This window comes from Orbicella faveolata, unplaced genomic scaffold (genome assembly GCF_042242905.1).
Source record: "Orbicella faveolata isolate gen_17 unplaced genomic scaffold, um_ofav_v1 contig_1, whole genome shotgun sequence".
Classification (NCBI taxonomy): Eukaryota; Metazoa; Cnidaria; class Anthozoa; order Scleractinia; family Merulinidae; genus Orbicella; species Orbicella faveolata.
Window position 1 is genome coordinate 23,605,611 of NW_028301536.1, and position 17,714 is coordinate 23,623,324.

At 38.8% G+C, this 17,714-nt stretch overlaps 1 long non-coding RNA gene across 4 annotated transcripts; it reads right to left on the bottom strand.

Moving 5' to 3' along the window:
- Positions 1-150: 150 nt before the first annotated feature.
- On the bottom strand, positions 151-8,415 carry LOC149118457 (uncharacterized). Of its 4 annotated transcripts, XR_016202487.1 has the most exons (5): positions 7,871-8,376; positions 7,426-7,501; positions 4,841-5,251; positions 4,006-4,018; positions 151-846 (listed from the first exon to the last, which is right to left on the bottom strand). It is a non-coding gene; the product is annotated as an uncharacterized LOC149118457 (long non-coding RNA). The 4 variants fall into 4 exon arrangements; XR_016202506.1 differs by lacking the exon at positions 7,426-7,501 and having other exon boundaries at positions 4,006-5,251; positions 7,871-8,377; XR_016202504.1 differs by lacking the exon at positions 7,426-7,501 and having other exon boundaries at positions 4,006-6,590; positions 7,871-8,377.
- Between the last annotated feature and the right edge of the window lie 9,299 nt (positions 8,416-17,714).

Consider the following 17,714-nt stretch of genomic DNA (forward strand, 5'->3'; position numbering starts at 1 on the left):
AAAAAAGCAAAAAACAAAACAGTGCCAATTTAAGGGATTGTGTGATTATCAATGTAAGTTCCCATTTGTATTTTGAATTAAAATGGGCCTAACGTTATCCACAACAGTATAAAATAACCATACTTTGCAGCTTCAGAGAGAGACTCAAACTGATAATGAAAACAACTTTTATTTTTGCCCCTTCCTTTGTACCTTGTGATATTTTTAGGGAAATTCTCAAAACGTCTCTGCCCAAAGAAAATAAAGAATATAAATGAAAATCACTTTTTTTTATCTTGAAAATGATCTCTGAGACAAAAACGTCCTTTTTATGGCTAGTTATTATCTTACAATGTGTTGAGAAGAAACTGCTTATAGGAAAATATAAATGTTCAACAAAAAAAAATGAACAGAAAAAACAACAACAAACTTTTGCAGAGGAGCTCCTATATTCTTCAACTTACATGTAGGGTAATAGAATCTGTTTTTACACTTTCACACCAAAGAAAACACCACAGAAATGAGAATTATTGTTATTGTGTCTGAGCAGCATATTTTTTGAATGGAAACATTTCCCATAAAATTTCTACATTATATTCTTGCCAGTACATGTACGACAACATACCAAATATATTTTGGAGAGAGGAGTACTTATAAAATTAATACAAACTGGTGTAGTTTAATTTTCCATTTAATTTTTGTAAACCTCTTACAGAATGCAACTTTTGGTTAGGTTGCACTTCACTGTCAAGGAAGAAATCACACCAAGGTGGCTTTGCATCTTTATTATGATTTCCATTATCAGTAAAAAAAAAAATCACACTTGGACAGGTCTCTTGATCATGAGGGTATTTGCTCATTTACCACCTATAAAAAAACAAGATATAATGTATCATTTTTACCTGTGCTGCAAATTTTTCAATTGAAATCAGTTTGTTTCCACTTTTAGAGTGGTTTTTAAAAAGGATCACAAGCACACCACCCACCCCTCAGTCCCTATTCCTACCCTACAACAGTACAGCCAGGATCCCATATCTATGGTTAGCCAAATGTTGCAAAATTCAACAACTTGGACCTTCATATTCAACAACTTATATTTATGTTCAACAACATATATTTATATTCAACATTTTATATTTATATTCAACGATACGCATTTTCTTTCAACTTCAACCCAAATTATTTTCATTCAACAAAAATATTTGTTCAACTTCAACCAAAAATAATATCATTCAACAAAAATATTTGTTCAACTTCAACCAAAAATAATTTCATTCAACAAAAATATTTGTTCAACTTCAACCCAGATTATTTTCATTCAACAAAAATATTTGTTCAACTTCAACCAAAAATAATTTCATTCAACAACAATATTTGTTCAACTTCAACCACAATTATTTTTATTCAACAATAAAGTTCCCGGACATTCAAAATAGTCATTCAACAAAATTCCCCGTCCCACCCCCTGAACTACCCCGAACGCTGTCACAAATCCCTAGTGTTTTGGGTACCCAAAACACTGAAAGCGTAAAACTGATGCAAGTGAAATCATCCACGATTCTGCTCAAAACCCATTTATCTTCTTACGAAGCTTTGTCTCAATAAATTAAAGCGTTCTTTAGCTTGATATAAACACAATACGTCTCTGAAAATAGTCGCAATTCATAACAGACTGTCTGATCCGAGTCCGCAGTTATAACGACATATAAAACCGAATTCACGCGCCAAAGATCCTTGTATGAACATGCGCTTGGTGCCTATCGATAACCCTTGAAATGCACGTTATTCAAAACGAGAAAGGCGCTTTCTAAACCTCCGATAGTGCGGCGATTAAAATCAATATGCGAACGAACGGCCGTCACGCAAAATGCAGGTCTCAAGCTGTGACCGACCTCTGTATGTGTTGCCTGTCGGAAATAAACTCTGGCTTAGACTTGTTTGTCGCTCTTTCCTTGACCATCCCTCCTAGTGTACGTAGATTTTGCCGGGGAACAGTTCTCTATGCCATGAAATAAGTTTTTTGCTTCGGAGACAAAACCAAAATAAATATAAATAAAGTATATACAAGGCTAATCCTTGGATACAGGGAAAGTCTTAGACTTGTTTATTTCTCGCTCTTTCCTTAACCATCCCTCCTATTAGATTTTGCCATTAAAGCAGTTTTTTTCTTCGGAGACAATTCTATAAAAAATGCAAATAAAGTAGACAAGACTACGTCCTTTGAACACTGGGAAAGTGGGATACTTAAATCCCTGGTGATATATGGGTATCCCTTTCCAATATGCTTGTTTGTTATCGTTTCTTTAATTCAGGGTAGCCAAATCGACCGAGGATTAAAAGGCAAAGCAAACCTTTTATATCTTCATCTTATATATTCCGGCAAAATCTACATATACTAGGAGGGATGGTAAAGGAAAGAACGACAAACAAGTCTAAGCCAGAGTTTATTTCCGACAGGCAACACATACAGAGGTCGGTCACAGCTTGAGACCTGCATATTGCGTGACGGCCGTTCGTTCGCATATTGATTTTAATCGCCGCACTATCGGAGGTTTAGAAAGCGCCTTTCTCGTTTTGAATAACGTGCATTTCAAGGGTTATCGATAGGCACCAAGCGCATGTTCATACAAGGATCTTTGGCGCGTGAATTCGGTTTTATATGTCGTTATAACTGCGGACTCGGATCAGACAGTCTGTTATGAATTGCGACTATTTTCAGAGACGTATTGTGTTTATATCAAGCTAAAGAACGCTTTAATTTATTGAGACAAAGCTTCGTAAGAAGATAAATGGGTTTTGAGCAGAATCGTGGATGATTTCACTTGCATCAGTTTTACGCTTTCAGTGTTTTGGGTACCCAAAACACTAGGGATTTGTGACAGCGTTCGGGGTAGTTCAGGGGGTGGGACGGGGAATTTTGTTGAATGACTATTTTGAATGTCCGGGAACTTTATTGTTGAATAAAAATAATTGTGGTTGAAGTTGAACAAATATTGTTGTTGAATGAAATTATTTTTGGTTGAAGTTGAACAAATATTTTTGTTGAATGAAAATAATCTGGGTTGAAGTTGAACAAATATTTTTGTTGAATGAAATTATTTTTGGTTGAAGTTGAACAAATATTTTTGTTGAATGATATTATTTTTGGTTGAAGTTGAACAAATATTTTTGTTGAATGAAAATAATTTGGGTTGAAGTTGAAAGAAAATGCGTATCGTTGAATATAAATATAAAATGTTGAATATAAATATATGTTGTTGAACATAAATATAAGTTGTTGAATATGAAGGTCCAAGTTGTTGAATTTTGCAACATTTGGCTAACCATACATATCAACCCCCCAACATAAGTGATAACTTACCATAATACTCCTATACTACAATACAATCTTTGTACAGACAGACCTAGATTCAAACATCAGATCTCTGACTTTTTGGTCCACTTCATCTCCACTAAGCCACGAAAGCAACCATTGCAAATGTCCTTATATTTGTTGGTCTAATTTATTGTTGCTCTCAGATTCCCCCTTCCCCTTTGATGAAATTAAATTGGTTTAAAAAAATAAACTGGTTTAAACAAATTAAAGCAGAGGTAGAAATTGAGCCATAAAATTACTATAATTTTAGTATGAGGATATTGAAATATAACTATACTATTAATATCCTTTTGTTCTATTGTAAAGACAGTGTAACTACTCAAATTGACCTTCATTGTCAGAGACAAAAACCTGAAAACATCTAAACACAGGTCAGTGAGCATATTGCCAGTTATGCTTTTGCCAACAACCATTCTGCCTCAAAAATATAGAAGATAATGACAATAATAACAGAACCAACATCTGTCAATTCAATAACCACACCAAATTCCCCTCCAAATTCCTTTCGACACCTTAGAGTAAAATTTTGCCAACAGCATAAATTCAACTCAATGCTTTAAAGTGCTTCTATCCTTAAATTTTCACTTCTTGAGTCAGAATTTTCAGGTGTATCACCTAGCATTCCACAAAAGATTAAAAATGCTGTTTACCTTTTGCAGATATCTGCATCAGTTCCAAAGATATGTAGGTTGAAAAATAGAAATATGCAAATGAGGTGACTGATATTGTCATACACTTAACCCAATATTACATCAGGTTGGTAGGCTTATACTTAGAACTACAGGAAACACACCTATGGCTATAAAAATTATATACAGCCTGTATTTTCCCATGGCAACTTGCTCTTTTCCAGTCCCCTCTAACCTGATTTCACTAATTCAGTGATTTTCAGCTTGAAAAACGTTAAACGAGGCTACGACTTTGACCTTGCATGTTAATACATGTATGCTTCCTAGATCGTGCTGATGAGGCACCATTGGCAAATATCAAAATGGAAAGCCAAAGGTGGCCAGAAAAGCCTATAATCATCAGGAAAGGTTGAAACCCAGTATGTTGCCATGGTAACAAAACTGTTATGCTCATATTATGGAGGACATCCGCAAATTTCATCATAATAGCACTTTAATGCACTGTCCCTAGGAGCCCATGGTCCCTTGTATCTGGACAATAGTTCAAAACTTGCCTGGGATGGATGATCTAAATGGTAGGTGGGAGACTCCCAGAATATTGGGGTGAGTTGCAAGAATGATTGTATAATTATCTCTTTGCAGGAACTCATTAGACACTAACACTACTAACATGACTGAGTTTGGACAATATATATTTTGTTTTTTGGATACATGTATACTGCTACTGGTCATACAAGAGGTACCTTGCTACTGAGTTAAGTCTTAATGTGTGTATTTTAAAGGAGAAGGTCACTCCAAAAAACATAAATTTTATGTCAACGCTAATGAAAACCTTGCACTAAGGTTAGCCACTCACAGAAGTTTCAGCGTCTGAAGTGCAGGTTTTCCTTATGAAGTTCGCCTCCAAAGAAGCATCCAGGCCAAGTTTTCATGACATCATTCTGTCTGACGGATTTTGCCCTGATAGCTTGCGACAAGCCTTTTGACTACCACTCTGGGTTATGGCTGCTCTTGAGACATATTATTTTGAGCTAAACAAGCTCTAAACTCCTTGTGACGGATGCCAAGTCAGTTGCAGGTTCTTCTCCTTCCCACCAATTTCGAGTTGGACAGAATGAAGTCACATAAACACAGCCTCAGGCTGCCAAGACAGTTGCAAAATGGTGGCCTCCAAAGTCATTTCTTAATTTCGAGATGAATTTCTTAAGGACAGCAGGCACTTCAGAGGCTGAACCTTTGGTGAGTGGAAATGCTGAATATTCACTTGCTATAAGTGAAGACAAAAAAAGTAAGCTTTTTGGAGTGACCTTCTCCTTTAAACTGAAAACATGAAAACTGAAAACATGTGAGCTTAATGCAACAAAATGTATATTAAACTTGGGCCAGTTCAGTATGATTTATTACAAGGTTTAAATCAGTCACAAAAAAATTGTTAGCAACTGATATTACTTTGTGAAGGCTTCTGGAATGGTTTTACTTTTATAAAGCACCTGGCAGCAAGTACTATTTTGGTTTACTAAAGAAAGACTCTTGTTACTGCTTAAGGAAACTGTGTTTGGTACAGTAGGTGTCAAAATATTATGGCTTTGATGACATGATAATAGAGATATCAGCCTTGGTAATTTCAGGGATAGTGGATAACCAATCTCCAAATAATAGAGTTATGGGACTTCACTATCAAAGTGATGCCTAATGCTTATTATAAATTTTGTATATTACTCCTAAAATGTACGATCCAGAATTTTGTTTTGTGGGTAATAGCTCAAATTCATTTTCACCTCTGTGAGGTACAAATATTCTTAAAACAACCAACACTGACAATTTTAAATTACAGTGGAACTCTGTTAATCCGGCTGCTGGGCCACAAAAATCTGACCACATTAACAGTGTGGTTAAAGGGGTTCTTTAAATAAGAAAATGACCAACTGACTGAGCCTTTGTTCAAGCCAGAATCAAGTGGCCGTAATAACAAGGTGGCTATGTGAATGGGGTGGCCATAAGGCGGGGTTCCACTGTAGTGATGAACATATAAGATGATCCTCTCAAACACCGACCCATAAAGATTTTGGAAAGTATAGTTTGTATACTCAGTTTAGTTTACTCAGTTCAGTTTACTCAGTTTCATACACAACTTGGGCCCAGAGCTGACTAGAGATATTCCATTTTATATCCACACCCCCTTCCCCCAGCCACACTCACTAAATAAGTCAATATTTACCACCTAACAGAAAAGATAAAAGTGCAGAAATAACTCTTTCATAGCCCTGTCTAAAGCTCATGTCAACAAAGGAAGAGGGAGTGTGGAAATAAAATAGAATGGCCCTACTAGGGACCATTTATATGGTCTTGGGTACCCAAGACAACCCTTCTCCTGAGTTACCCTGGCCAAGCTAACTTTTCATTTATTTCTTTGAAAAATCAACCAGCTGTTTACATTTAGGATCATGAACCTGTCTTGCCTGCAAGACAACAGGGGTGGGTGAGTTGTCTAGCCTTGGCTCATGTCACGCCTTGGCACCCTGACAGGCAGAGCAACTTTTCTTTATATAAACACTTTGGCTTGGCTAACCAGAACAACTCTTCGCATGGCGAGTGTCACATGATGCCTAGATTTAGAATTTAAAGCAGAAATATCAATTTACAAAGAAAAGAAAATTAACTCAGCAAAACCCACTGTGATTGAATGACTGAGGGAAACTCAAACAAAGAGGGATATTGCCCATTTGATTATTCAATAAGGGTTTTGAATAGTCATGCAGGGTCATATTCAGCCAAATGCATGGGGAAATAAATGGCAAACAATCACTTTAAGATCAAACCAAGCTAGAATTCTCAGCCCACCCACAATGGAGCAATCACAACTGACCTTTGTGAATTATTTGATGCATGCGTATGAGACAGCCATTTATCATTCTTTCTTTACAAGATGGAAGGTAGATGCCATTTAAACATTGATCAAATAATGAACAAAGATCCCGTTGCTACAGAGCTACATTGTATCTCCACCAGATTAACAGAAGATGAGGTGTTGTAAACAGATCTTTGGAAGAACTAAAAAAGCTGTGAAAACAATCACCAGCGGCCTGTGTTCCCACAGCATCTCTTGTTGAGTCAATTTGATATATAGAACATATCTTTAAAATCTCAAAATAGTTGAATTAACTAATTATGACTACCAAAATCTGCGATTCTCCCTACACTATTTATTACCAGAATAAAAATTTGATAACCTATTTACCACCATGGTAACTGACACAGTTGCCCTAAACATAATTTTTGACAGCCTTTTGTTTATGGTCTTATCACTAATGATGAAAAAGTAGCTTCTTCTAAACAACATTACCCAATTCAAGACTAGAGTACAAAACCCATATCCTATTTAAGGCCAAAATGGCCAAAACTGATACCCTATTTATGACCAAAACGACTGAAAAACCATACCTTTTGGGGCCACACATACCCCTATAGTGCAAATAAGGGAGTACCCCTCGCCCCGGGTCACAGTAGAAGTGGGTACCTGTCAAAAGCGGAGGTAAAGTTAAGGGCTAAGGAGCTAACCCTATAAACAGGCCAACCCCCGTCTTTTGTAACTGCCCAATGAAGTTGATCCCTAGGCCAGCATTGCAGTTCAGACAATACAGAGGAATATACAATTGACCACTGGATAAACTTTGAATTCTGTCCAGCATACATGTATATTTATGAACAGTTTCACAGTACCCGGGGGGGGTATTCCCAGAAAATTTGGTGGGGGAGTGCTTCACCCCTTTGTTGATCTCTTCGGGGAAATCTGATGTCTCCAAAGCTCGCCTCTAACTCTCAACATTACTTATTTCTTACAGAGAAAAACCGTATTCAACAAGAGATACGGAAATAGGATACTAACCTTGAGTATACGCTTCAGCATGTCTTTTCCACCACACGCACGTGGATACAGAGCTTCAACTGTGTTCACTTTCAGAAAAAAACGGCTTCTGTTAAATATGTTCCCGTTGTGCACAGTGCAAACTATGGCCAGCAATACTTCATCCAGGTTGTTGTTAACATTATAGGCTATTGCACTTAGTGTTATAACCGAATCACGAACAATAAGAACCAAAAGTCGGAACAACACCAGTTTTGAATATGTGTAAAATCCGCCATTCGATGACACAAGGCTCTCCGTTATTTTCCTTCAAAACAATACTAAACTGTTCTCTTTTGCCAACAGTTTTGCTTCAAAAGTCGAAGAAATGTGCCTTCACGATATTTCTATCCTCAGTATGGAAGGACACGGACCTGATGGTTTGCAAATAGAAGAAAATCTTCCCCAATCGAAACGCCATTTTTTCGCTTTGTGAAACGGGCTGCGCGGCACAGTTTAAACCGGATGTGACGTCACCTTTTGTTGGATGATCCAGTACAAAAATTTCAGGAGTCTTCTGCCCCGCCCCTGGGGTTGTCCCCACGATATGGGACAATAATTCTATTTTTAGAACAAATTGCGCCATCGCCTGCGGCACACGCGCGTACATGCTGCGAGGATTTTTGCGGATGTCGCGCGGGGGAAATGGCGTCCAAAAATCCCGAAATTTTTCATGTTTTTGGCCCACAACTCAACGCGTTTACGTCTGTTGGAATTTTTCTTAAGTATTTTCGTCGGAAGCTGCTCCAGTTTGAATGAAGTAAGACAGGTACTTTTAGGTATGTTCCGCTTTAAGCTTATATATATCGCTGACCAGGTTGTGTTCCGACGGATGCTTCTTTTACATGAGCTGTACATTACTCCACTTTAAATTTCACATATGTTGAGGATTAACAGCTTTTCCATTACACAGCAAAAAACTAGCTGGGACAGGATATATTTAGATATAGCAGAGCTTCAGGACTTCATAGTTTCCTAGCTCCTCTTGCCACACGCTTACGAGGGATTTGCCAGTCTATCGCGATTGAAAAGTAAAACAAATTAATTGCTAGTTTGGTCAGTTTGAGTTTCGTCTGAATTGTAAGCAACGCTTGATGTTTCATCAAGGCCCGCTAACTTTACGTCCGTAGATACTGCTCAGTTTTATTCGTGTAAAAATCTAGTAAATTCTCTGTTGTCGATGAATAAGAGCGCCCGCCGATGCGTGTTTTGTACAGTCAGTAAACATGACAAATTGTACTTCCGCCGCACTTTCGTGTGAAAGCGTACGTCGAACTCAAACAATAATTAACTCTATAGTTTTTAAATATGTTTAAAATTGATAAATGTTTGAAAACATATTAAAAGCTAAGCTGAAAATATGTGAATAAAGCAGAAATAATCAGCAAAGTTACAATGACGCTTTCTTTAATCAACTTGGAATAACGTTTTCGATTTTGTAGATCGAGTTATCAAAACTCCTTGTCCATTTTCATTTTCGCAGTGTAAAACTTCACTGTGCTTATGTTGAAGAAACACACATGATGTTAGTAGCCTTTTTTGCGTTCGTGAAATTTGTTGCAGCATCTCAGCACAAAAGATAACGAAAGAAATCTTTGTCAAGATTTGTTGACAATTGAAAACACCGACTCGGACTTGAAAGTGCACGAGCTGCACTATGCAAATGAGCTAATTGTACGCGTCAGACTTTCCTTTCAAAAACTTTTGCAAACTCACCAAACAAGCAGAAACAAAAAGAAACCATCAAAACAGGTTTTGGTTATGATTAACCATTGTCTGAGAAACTCACAAATTAACTCGATACCAGAGTGTAGAGTTTTCTTGCTATATTCTTAAGTCAGAACAAACGCAAAAGCATACGCGTAAGCTTAAAACTAGCGCGAGCAGATCTTATTATACATTCCCAGCGCGAGATTGAAGTCTTGCTTTCGACCCCGAAAAACCCACCTTTTCCGTTAGCTTAGAGCATAAAACTACATATAAGCGCCCTGGTTCGTATTCCCTGTCTTATTCCCTTATTTAACCGAGTCCCTCAGAGCATAATTTGATTCATTTCGCGTTACAAATTTAGAAGTGAGATATTCGGGAACCAGACCGTTTAAAGACTTAAAAACCATTAATTAGAGCTTTCTGAATTTGGTGTTGAAATTGCAAGTCTTTCCAGCTGAGTTTGTGAAACAAGGAATCGACATCAGCGTCATAGCCCGATGAATTTATTACTCGTGCAGCACAGTTTTGTGGTTTTTGTACCTTATTAGATAATGTTTTGCTTCAATCACCCCAGACTAGGCTGCAGTAATCAAAGTGAGGTTGAACTAGTGAGTTGTATGTGCAGAGTAGGGTAGATTGAGGCACAAATGGCTTAACTCGCTTTATGGCTCCAGTTGCAGTTCTAAGCGATCTTTTTACACAGTTTATCAATGTGGGAATGTCCGTTAGATTTTCATTGATATATACTCCGAGTGATTTCACAGAGGAAACTTGTTCAACCGGACCATTATCAATAGAGAGTTCGAGTGTATCACATAGAGTACTTAAGGTGGCCGAACACAGTTTTCAAGAGCCTATGCCTAATTCACCATTACTTTTAAGCTATTTATGCTTTGGCGCTCGTTTTTTGCAAAAGTCAAGGTTAACCACAGAAAGGTTTATTCTCGCATTTTGGCTAAGGTGTGTGCTGTTGCCATGGCAACGGGGTTGGTTAAAAAACAAGGCTTAAAAAATGGTTTTTGTTTATTTAAAAAAAATCCAGTCGTTAGATTTTTTTCATCTTTTGCCCACTACGAATTGACATTAAATCCCTTCTGTCAACACTGTTCTAAGAAAATTTTGACATAGGCGATTTTCTTAATGTCAAAATTCAGATTTTTTGCGATAGATCATTCACGTGGTTTCTGAACTATTTTTTTGCCAAATTTCTTGAAATTCTAACGACTGGATCGTCAGAAATCCGCAAGTTTCTGCAAAAGCAATCGGTCCCAATTTTTCGAGCAACTGCGCATGCGCTGCATTTAACTGGGTTCTTTCGGTAACAAAGAGAAATGTGAGAATTGCTGGTTTCTTTGCGTCGTTACCTTTTCTAACATATCTTCGTAATAAAAGACTAAAGCCATCAATACACTGAGTTCAATAATAGAGAAAAAATAGCACAGATAGTGCGTGTGTTGAGTAAATAAAATGATGGCTCTTTGCAATCCTTGTGCGCGCGAAAACTGTGTTCGGCCACCCTAATCTTTGCCTGGAGGGCGATCAACATAAATTCCGTAGGATCCAATGTCCCATGGACAGAAATATAAATCTTGTATTTTTTTTACCTTCCCACATTGATTTTTTTGTTCATTTTTGGACGATGTGGAGATAATGGTAAATAAAATCTGTTTCTGGAAAGAAAAGTAGGGGGCACCGAACGTCTAAGATCCTTAAATCCAGGCAAAGCTGTAGGCCATCTGTCCTATCATTGCTTATTTTCTTACTTAGCGCGCGCTTACATGCATGACGTGGCTTGTGAATTTGCGTGCATAGTAAGGATGCGCAGAAACAATTATTGTGAACGTCCTTAAGGTGGTTCCCTAGAGTATTTACGAACACCCTTCGTATGGAGCGCGAGGTAGAAAAGAAAACTTAGTTAATTTCTCTTAAAGTTTTCCCTGTAGAGATTTATCAGTATCGGTACTGTTAAAATAAGGCTTATTTTTTGGATGTCAATTTTTGGATTAAGGCCGTTACCATGGCAACATCTCATCTAATGATAGGCAGATATATTCCTCATTTTGGCCAGAACTCCTTAATATTTATACTCTCCTTCGGTGAAATGTTTTCACACTTTGCCACATCATGAAAATGATATTGCGTGACATTTTGAATTGATAAAAAGTTAAGGTTGTTTGGACGGTTTTTCCAATATTCTGTATTTTTTCATTCTTCTAAATATATGAAGTTAGCTCTGACAGATTTTAACAGAAATAGGGTATTTTATAGGAATTGTATGTGGTCACAACTGAGCCAAATTAAAAAAAAAAACTCACCGAAGGAAACGCGAGAAAATTCACTGTCAGTTTTGCTTTTTGTGCTCATGTTGACGTCATAAAAATCGAAAAACACTGACGTTTTCCTTTGAGTGCGCACAGATTACTTGAGCTTTAGTCCTATGTACGGATGAATCGTAAAACTATAGGGAGCCACCATAAGCAAATCACCTCAATAGCTAACATAGATCCATGCTTTGTCCAAGCCTCGATTTGATGCAGAGACCCAATATGACACTGTGCATGCCGAAACACAAGTTTCAGAGTTTGAATCTCTGATGACTGTATATGTAATGTTCAAAATGATTACTTCATTCTATTTGCGAAGAAAAACGAGAAAGAAGAAGAGAAATAAAAATTAATCGTATTAATGCAATATTCGGTATTATTTTATTGTTTATTGAAATGATGGTCACGTGACTAATCACGTGACAAATTTTAAACTCCCAGATACTTTATAAGTTGCTTTTATATTAAAAAGCAAGAAATCTAGACCAAGAACTCCTGAGAAGGCTCAGAAATAAGCATTTTAACTCAGCCTCGTTCCCATGTAAAGGCCTAAGACGTCATTTATTGACATGCGCGTAGCATGTTTGGGGGTGTAAATTTGGGATGGCTCCATAGCAGAAAAAGTTTACCTTATAGAGGTTAGTAATCCTGGGAAGTTTCATGCTTTTATCAAAAAATGAACAATTCTGGTTATTTTCGGCTCTTAACAGCAGGACTACATACGCACGAGAACTCTCGACCAATCTCTCTGCCGTCCTCGTCTCGTCGAGGACGCCATTTCGCCCGACTAGCCGTCGTATCGAAAACGTGAGTATTTTGCACTTGTTTTGCCCCGCTAAATGTTCCAATCGACTTTATTTTCAGTTATATTGGTAGGAATGTTTATAAGGTTCGCATTTTTCGTGATTGTAGTGTAGAATACTACGCTGACATACGAGAATGTGAATAAAAATATTCCTCGTCTGTTCGTTTGTGTTTCAGTCGGGTGTCTCTGCAACGAAGACCTCTAAAACGAAGACCCTAAGACCTTAAGACCCTAAGACCCTAAGACCCTAAGACCCTAAGACCCTAAGACCCTAAGACCCTAAGACCATAAGACCCTAAGACCCCAAAAACTCTAAAACGAAGACCCCCTAATTTTCTAAGCATTTTTTTTCCTTTAGTGAGGTTTTGCTCCTTCTTTATCCGGCCAATAACGCAATAACAACAACAACAACAAACCGCGTTAAGATTTTAACCGCCATCTTGAGCTGAGCAACCAAGCTCTCACACTTTGTCCGGAAGTGGCGTTCGCAGTATGAAACCTCCATTTGGCGCTAAAATACAGGCCCGGGTTGTTCGAAAGGTGGACAGAGTGGTTTGTTTTCAGTGTTAACACTTATACACTGGATAGCGATTTATCTGGTGGATAGCGTTATCCAGCCTTTCATCAACTGGGGCCAGATATTTTGTTATATACCAGGGGCCATAATCACTTAAAAGCCAGCTCATTTTGGGAGAACCTTTCTAAAAACTTTTAAACGGTAAAGTAATTCTGTCAGCGTTCAAAATAGTCTGCAAAAAATGTTTAGTTCTATTCATTATGAAGTATTATTCAGTATTAAATCGAGGAAACAGTCAAAAGTACCGTCATTTACGCCTATCTACAGACTTACGTGGAAACATTGCATACCTGGGAGGCTTCGGCGTCCATTGGTAAACTACTTTTACACTGACTATATATATGATGATTGCTTCGCGAGAAGCATGAAACTCGGAGTAGCAAATAAATGTTTTTGAACCAGTCCGACTTCGCAAATCTTCTATCTTGTTCATAGCGTTTTATCTGAAGAAAGCGAAAGGCCGAAACGTCATTAAACTAGTCGGAACTGACGTAGGTTCGTTGATCTCTTTCCGGCAATTTCCCAAGTATACATACTTTCTGATCTTCTATGAACTTATACCTAAAACATAGTACAATACAAGGTAACATTCTCTATTTCACATGATGCGACCACTTTCTTGTCTTTTCTGTGATTACGTCATATTTTATCTATAACTTCCTGGAACATGCATCTAACACAATGTTTTGAAATCCAATCCATGGCTGGTCCGATAAAACGTACGATTCATAGACAGAACAGAGAAAACGCAAAAAAGTTCCCAAAATCGACGAACAATTCACTTGCCAAACTGTGCCGGGAAAACACGGCAAAGCGCGCTCTCTCTCTTCTTCCATATGATTGACAGAAGGAAGCAAATCGGTAGGTAACCTAACTTCCGGCCAAGTGTGGGAGCCTGGTTACTCAGCTCAAGATGGCGGGTAAACCATCGACACCAAATGAACGAAATTGGCCGGATAAAGAAGGAGCAAAACTTCACTTGAGGTAAAAAATGCTTAAAAAATTCGGGGGTCTTCGTTTTAGAGTTTTTGGGGTCGTAGGGTCTTAGGGTCTTAGGGTCTTCGTTTCAGAGGTCTTCGTTTTAGAGACACCCGTTTCAGTCATTGTTCAGTCGCTGTCACGAGTGTGCAAGCTCAATACAAACTGTATGCATTGAGAATACATCAGTGTAAGTACAGTCGATAAAATGTCGTAAGAATGAATGCCATGGAGCATCTATCGGGCAAATAGAATACACATTTTCAAACTGATGTTTTGTTGTTGTTGTTTTTTTATACTATCCGGAACTTGATGCAACGGTTGTTTTATTTTCATAATGCTTGTTACAATTACAGATGGAAATTGAAATGTTCACCAAAAGTCAGGATTCTTCGGCGACAAAATTCTGAAACGCTCCGGTGGTAAAAAGCCATCTGAAGCAGGTCGATCAGATTGTTCGTTTACTTTCATCATACGGAAATTTAGGTTTCTCAATTAAAATATTGGCAGATGTTTGCTTCGCTTATAAAGAAAAATAAATTCAGCATCACTGTTCACTATCATTTAAGCTTCATAGGATAAGATTTCTACCATCTTTTTTATAATCTAAAGGATGTTTCAATTATTGACGTCGCCGTCCTTTGCGAAAATACACATCTTAAGCATTTTGTTTTTGGCGACACGACGAGACCCGCGAAAGTTTCCCGCGTCCACTGCCGTTCCCGTCCTGGCCTTCCCGTCCTCGTGTCTTAAGGTCCCTATTTTTATGAAGGAGACAGGTGTTCTTTTTCAGTGTACAAAGTCATAGGAATTTAGCTTTTTAGCTAGTTGCTACTAGCAAAAGGAAGTTCTTGTACAATTTAAAATAAAGAAGCCAAATAGTGTATCATAAATGGCTTGCAACTATAAACCCGAATAATTTGATATGACAAAGGCATGGCGGCCATGATGGGAGACACAAACGACAGAACAGAAGAAGCATTGTTCTGTCAATGCATTCTAAAATGGCGGCGATGAACCGTCACAGGAAAACCAAGAATAGGCGCATTACCTCTTGTAAGCTTCGTTTGTGTGTTGGTTTATTTTAGACAATGTTATTCTAAAGAATATTTATTCTTTTAGGTTACTTTTTCATGTATTGCGAAAGGGCCTATTCGGGAAAGGTAACTAAAAACAAGTACCTAAATTGCTTAACTTTAAGTAATTTACATGTAACTTCACTGGTATAATTAGCAGTTGTTATATCGTATTTTTAAACATTGCACTGTGTGCAAATTTTATTCAAGTGGATTTTAAATTAGGTTAGTGGACGTTTCCCATTATGAAAATTGTAGAATTGTTCTTAGGCGTGTCTTGTGTGACATGTTGCGTGACATATCGTTACATCGTTACGTCATTTAGTTCCCGTATGTTAGATGGCGTCAGTTCCATGTGGACTTCACTTGAAATAAAGCCTGTGCTTGTGTTTTCTTGCCGGACTTCTGTTGTCCCGTCTTTCTTGAGTTTAGCTGATTGATACATGGTGGCAGCGGTTGAGAATCTGCTCAGAACCGCTGCAAGTCATGCCTGCAACCGGAGTTGAAGCTGACGCCGTTTCTGCACAAACCTTGAGCGCTGCTCAACCGAATCGCCCGCCATTACCACATGTAAAACCTCCTGCTCCACTCAACCTTGCGGACTGTTCGCCGAAAAAGTGGAAATTATGGAAACAAACCTGGATTAACTACGTGGTTGTAGCGAAGATTACCAGCCAAGATGCTCAATATCAAAAAGCCCTTTTTCTCTGTACCATCGGTCAAGGTGCATTGGAGATCTTCAACGCCTTTCGGTACAACACCGGCGAAGACCCCGAAAAGGTCGACACCATAATAGCCAAGTTTGACGAGTACTTCACGGGTGAAGTCAACGAGACGTATGAACGCTTCAAGTTCAACCAAAGAAATCAAGAAGTCGGCGAAAGCTTCGATGCATACCTGATCGCACTACGAAACATGGCTGAAACATGTAACTTTTGCACTTGCCCTCGAATGACTGATTCTCTTCTTCGAGACCGTATTGTTCTCGGCATCAGAAATGGCGATGCCAGAAAAAGGCTCCTTCAAGAACGAAAGCTGGATTTAACGAGATGTATTGATATTTGTCGCACATCTGAAAGTGCCACAACTCAACTGCAGGCAATTGGTGCGAGTGAAAAAGTTGAGGAAGTCCACTGGGTAAACCAATCACGTAGAGCGAATGGCAAACGGAGTGACCCCCCTGAACCATCATCTGACAGGAAAACCACGCAGTCACGAAAGCTCAAGTGCAAATTCTGCTTGCAGACTCATGTTCTGAAAAAAGAATTGTGTCCTGCATGGGGTAAACGGTGCAATGCATGCGGGAAAATGAATCACTGGAAGGGCTCTGTGGTCTGTGAGACGAAACGAAAGGTGCACCTAGTGAATCAGGACTGTGACTCCTCTGACTCCGACTCGGATGTGGCCTCTGTAAAGACCCTTAATGCTTTTGTCAATGGTGTTGCATCTAGGAAGGATAAGCCAATCTATTGTGAAATGAACATTAACTCCAGCCCAGTCAAACTGCAAATAGACTGTGGAGCTACTGTCAGCATCATTCCCAGAAATTGCATAGACAACAGTGAAATTCAGCCATCCAACATTTCCCTCGAAATGTGGAACAAAGCAAAAATGAAAGCACTTGGTACCTGTAAACTCCTCCTAGAGAACCCCCAAACCTCCAAGAAGTACATGGTGAAGTTTGTTGTTGTTGAAGCTGAACTAACCCCACTGCTGAGTCGCAAGGCAGCTGAGAAGATGAAGCTGATCACAGTCAACTATGATAAGTTTGAAAGTGTTAATGGAGTAGTTGAAGGCCAGCAAGACGTCTTAAAAGCTTTTCCTGATGTATTCAATGGCGACATTGGCACCTTATCTGGCTCTGTACGTCTGACCATCAAGCCCGATGCAGAGCCGGTACTTCGTCCACCGAAAAGGCTGCCTGTTGAGCTGCGAGACCAGGTTAAGCAGGAGCTTGACAGACTGGTCGGGGTAGGAGTTCTCGCTCCCGTAGATGAACCCACCGACTGGGTAAATCAGATGGCAATTGCAACCAAAAAGGATGGAAGTCTTCGGATCTGCATAGATCCACGATCCCTTAACCTCGCGTTAAAGCGGGAACACTACCAGCTTCCTGTACTGGATGACATCCTCCCTGACCTTGCAAAGGCGAAAGTTTTCAGCAAAGTTGATCTGAGTCATGGTTATTGGCACTGTACCTTGGAAGAAGAGTCCAGTCTGCTTACCACTTTCTCTACCCCATTCGGGAGGTACAGGTGGAGACGTCTTCCCTTTGGACTCTCTGTTAGCTCTGAGATCTTCCAAAAACGACTCCATCAAGCCCTGGAAGGACTGGTGGGTGTTGCCTGTATAGCTG